At 35.5% G+C, this 4,539-nt stretch overlaps 1 long non-coding RNA gene across 1 annotated transcript in view; it reads right to left on the reverse strand.

Moving 5' to 3' along the window:
* Positions 1-3,970: 3,970 nt before the first annotated feature.
* Positions 3,971-4,539, reverse strand: part of LOC107059827 (uncharacterized) — a 1,808-nt gene continuing 1,239 nt past the window's right edge. The window contains exon 2 of the long non-coding RNA XR_001472970.1: positions 3,971-4,297. This is a non-coding gene — a long non-coding RNA (uncharacterized lncRNA). The remainder of the gene's footprint in view (positions 4,298-4,539) is intronic.

A 4,539-nucleotide genomic window follows, 5' to 3' on the forward strand; every position in this document is an offset into this window, starting at 1 on the left:
GCAAGTATCTAAGGTTGTGGTTTCCTAATATTTGGTGAGTAATGTGGTTGCATGGAAGGTTTTAAGAGATGGTGGGACACCACTCGAATAGAATTTAAAAGAGCTAGAGTTATAATAAAGGAAAATATAGTGGAATGTAGTACATCCTTTAGAGAGAAGCTAGAGGAAGAATGTTTTGTTTGATTGCAAAGGTTGAAGAGATATCTTCAGAAGGGTAGATAATTGGGTTCAGAGATGCGTGATTTCATTTGTTTTGTTATGGCTATGGTAATAGTGTCACAAGTCCTTCAGATTGGTTAAAAACTATTGGAAAGGACTTGAGGAAGGAGTGGATAGACATTAGCTCGAGTGTGATGATAAGTGTTTTGTCTCTGTTTTGAGTTTAGTAAGGAGTAGGATCAAGTTTTTAGCAAAAGGTATTGTAAGATTAATGGAGAGGCGATCAATGATAAGCGAAGATCCATGAATTCATAAAAAATTTCAAGGTATAAGCTAATGTTGAGAGATAAGGGGATTGTGTTATACAGTTGAATTTACAATTCAGATTTTTCATTGTAAGTCTACATTCGTGGTGATGTATTCTGTCAAGGTATGAAACTGCAAGGTGAGAAATGATCAATTGTATCAGGTATTGAACCTTTGAAAGGATTTACAGTTGGCTTGAGTCGTAAAGTTTATTACTTTTGATTGTTAAAGTATCTAAGGAAGATTTTCATTTAAAAAGTGTTGGTTTAGAGTAAGGTAAATGGTCAGAGTGTTCATTATGGTTGTTAGTAATGAGAGTGTGGACTTCAGTGGAATGATGTGAGGAGTATGTGGAGTCAATTGAATGGGGATGACTGGTATCGACTCTTCATAGGAAAACCTTTAGTGTTATTCCGTGAAATGCTTACGTGACCATCTATTTCGTTTTGTACACGGTAGCGATTATGTTTCACTAGCTATAATTACGCGTGTTTTCACTTTTGTGGGTGGATCCCTAGTGGTGGATCATGGGTGCCAACCCTACGATGTTCCCTTAATTGAGTGGAAAGATTGGGAAGATTTGGTTATTCCAAATGACATATTTGGTGTTGTCTTGGAGTTGTTAAATTAATTAGTGGTTCTACATGTACCACCTTGCTTATGAGAATTCCTAGAGGAGCTACCATGCGAATTCGTGGTTGTTCGACAATCTTAATATTCATTTTATCGTCGAGGTCATGTATCGATTTTGTGTGGTTGAAGGTGGGAATCATTGGGTCCAATTCTATTGTTCTTAAGAGGTAATCTACAATTTCTAAATCTAGCATTTTGATAGTATTGTTGGAGGGTTTGTATGCTTGGACATATCCTTCGATGAGTATTTGATTTCTAAAGACCAAAATTTTTATAACTTAAACTCATGGGAAATTGGGTTCTGAGATGGAGATGTTCATAAGAACTATGATTATTTGGTATTATGATTGTGTGTTGGTTGGTTCAGGTTCCCCTCTAATTGTGTTGAGTTTTGATCTAGGATTTTATCATGGTTATGTGAGAAAGGATTCGTCCTGATGTTTGTGTCAAAGTCCTTGATAACATGTTGCAGACATGTCTACAATCAACTTTGGTGGTTATAGGGAATATCGTTGTTGTTAGTTAAGTGCACATACAACAATAATTATCACTTGGGTACTGTGATGACTTCATTGAGGCATTGTATAGAAGGATGTGTAGGTATTCAATTGGTTGGTGACAAAAATTATATCATAAAGTGAGTCTCAGTTGTGTTAGACAAGACCTTCTGTATTAAGAAGAACCGGTTGAAATTCTTGATCTCGATATCCGGAAGCTAAGGACATGTGAGACAAGTATCCCATGTTGTTTAGCGATTCAAGTAGTACTCTATCCTTACTTTAGCCAATCTTCCCTAGTTGATCACTCGGGGAGAGTGATGGGTAAATTAGTATCTATTGTAACGACCTGATTCCGTCGTTAGGGAAAAGCCAATGGAAAAACAGTTGGGGTCAGAAAACTTTTCATAGTAACATGGAATTTCCCAACCTAATCCAGCTTCGGACGAAATCGGAGTTAGTAAAGTCTAGGGAAATATGGTAACAATTGGGTGATATATTTATGATTTTGATTACATGAGTGGATAGCTAAGACGTTAAGGAATCTGTATGACTTTACAAAATCGAATTCGGGCGAGTAGAACTCTCGAAAATAATCTTAGCGTGAACAGGTGGTCTTTGAATGTCAAGGGTTGAAGGTGTGTTGTGAAATAGGGACTTGGAATTCAAATTCCAGCATTTTGTCTCCGTGCATGCCGCCGTAGCGGGATTGATGCCGCTGTAGCGGGATGGGTCCCGCTACAGCGGACAGACGCGACTTAAATAGGGTAAAACCCCCCAAAAACGTTATTTTCTGCAAAAGTTCATTCTTGAGAACTAAGAAATGACCCAGGTCTATTTCTTGAAGGTTTTCCACCTCTTCTGGCACTAAAGGTAAGGATTTTACTCCCCTAATCTGTTTTTCGATCCGTAGAATGTAAATTCATGGGTAATTATCGATAAGGGAGGGTTTGATCTAGAATTATGGTGGAAAAAGCCCTAATCTGGGTATGGGGATCAAGGATTTGGTCTAAGGTTGCGGTTGCCACGTTCCGGCATAATTATGGGATCAGTTGCTACGTTCCGGCATAAACATTGGATCGAGTATCACGCACCGGTACACTAACAGTTTGGGTGTGGATTCCATGAGAGGACCATTGAATTGGGTTTTATGAGAGGACCATTGAATTGAGTTCTGTGAGAGGATCATTGAATTGTGTAGTTTATCTACTTGTGATGATTTTGTTCATATCTAATGATGATTGATATTGGAAGACGGTATGTTGCTCTAAAATGATAATCAATGTGTATTATTGAGAACGTGGAATGCTACATTGATCCTGAAAAGATGACTAATATTGTATATGTTCGGTATATGCCTGTTTATAATATTGTGGTTACTTGTATGTGTTTCACTTATTGGGATAGCCGCGTGATCCTACCAGTACACTGTGGTTGTGTACTGATACTGCACTTGCTTGTTCTTTGTTGAGTACAGGGCATCTTTAAGCGGCTATTGATAGGCCTCAGCTAGGTGACTATTGAGCGTGACCGGATTCAACGGTGAGCCAGTTTTTTCAGGCTGCCATGAATCTTTCTTGTTTAAGTCCACTCTTTTTGGACTCAGACTATTTGTTTAAGGCGTTGTTTAGTTTTGGGGTTGTACCCCTTGTTCTTAGATTTGTCGTTAGTAGAGTTTTGGTACAATGACTTTCAGGTTCTATAGGTTGAATTTCCGCATTAGTTTGATTAGTTAATTGTTTAAACCTTTGGAGTTTATGGGGACTCCATTTTTATTGTCATTTAAACTTGCTTCCGTATCTTTAAATGCGTAGTATTTGATTAAGTTATGTAGTTTGGTCGTAGTAATGGTTCTCCCACCGGAGGGTTAGTGTGGGTGCTAATCACGACGGTCTGGGTCGTGACATCGACCCCTACCTAAAACATAATATTAAGGTTTGAGTTTTGTTTATGTAATTCTTCGTTATCTAAACATACACTGATTCTATCTATATATCTATATATATATATATATAGAGAGAGAGAGAGAGAGAACCAAAAACAAAATATTGGTTAGAATAATTTGAATACTTATAGAAAAAAGGAAATATTGCGTACTCATTACTCAGTAGTATAGTTATATTTAATTTCCTTTTTAATCTCAACAAACTATTTGTATAATATATTACAATTAATGTATCCGGATGAAACTTATGTATCCGAATGACTGATATTTGAAGGGATTTTTGTAAAATAGAAAAGAGTAGGAATATAATGTAATTTAGGTCTTACACTAGATATTTATGTAAGTTATACAATATAAATCATGGTATATTATACATGTTATAAAATAAAAATGGATAACTAAACTAATTAAATTGAGAAGGAAAGAGGTGTAGAGAGATAAATAGAAGAAAGTGTACTCCTATTGTAATTCCCTTTTCACCCTTCTTGATATCTTCCATATTACAAAGAAAATGGCTATTTATAAGCCTTGAAAACTTAGGGACAAATTTTATCACACTATGTTTATTTGCTTAGCACACATATACATTAAATTAAACCACATATAGAATTGAGTAAATAATTTTTACTCATAATTCGTTTATTTTTTAGAACTTTATAATAACTTTGACGCAGTGGGGGTCTTTCAATAACTCAAATGATTGGTTAATTTCCATCAATGAAACTTGATGAGTTATAAGCCCATCTAGTTGAATCTCCTGGGGAAAAAAAAATTCAGTCTACAGAATTAAAAAAAAATCTAGCCAAAAAAAATAAGAAAAAAAATTCTAATTACAAAAGCAATTTATACTACCTAAAGATGTTTTCAAGAGGTTACACTTTATAACTGAGCAAAACTAAATTTTTTTTGTCAATTTATGTTTCATATTTTTCTGGCCAAACACATATGTTTCATATTTTCCAGACACTTCAATTCAGACTTGTTTAATTTACACCTTTA

The sequence above is a fragment of the Solanum tuberosum genome, unplaced genomic scaffold (genome assembly GCF_000226075.1).
Source record: "Solanum tuberosum cultivar DM 1-3 516 R44 unplaced genomic scaffold, SolTub_3.0 scf00042, whole genome shotgun sequence".
In the NCBI taxonomy this organism is placed as follows: Eukaryota; Viridiplantae; Streptophyta; class Magnoliopsida; order Solanales; family Solanaceae; genus Solanum; species Solanum tuberosum.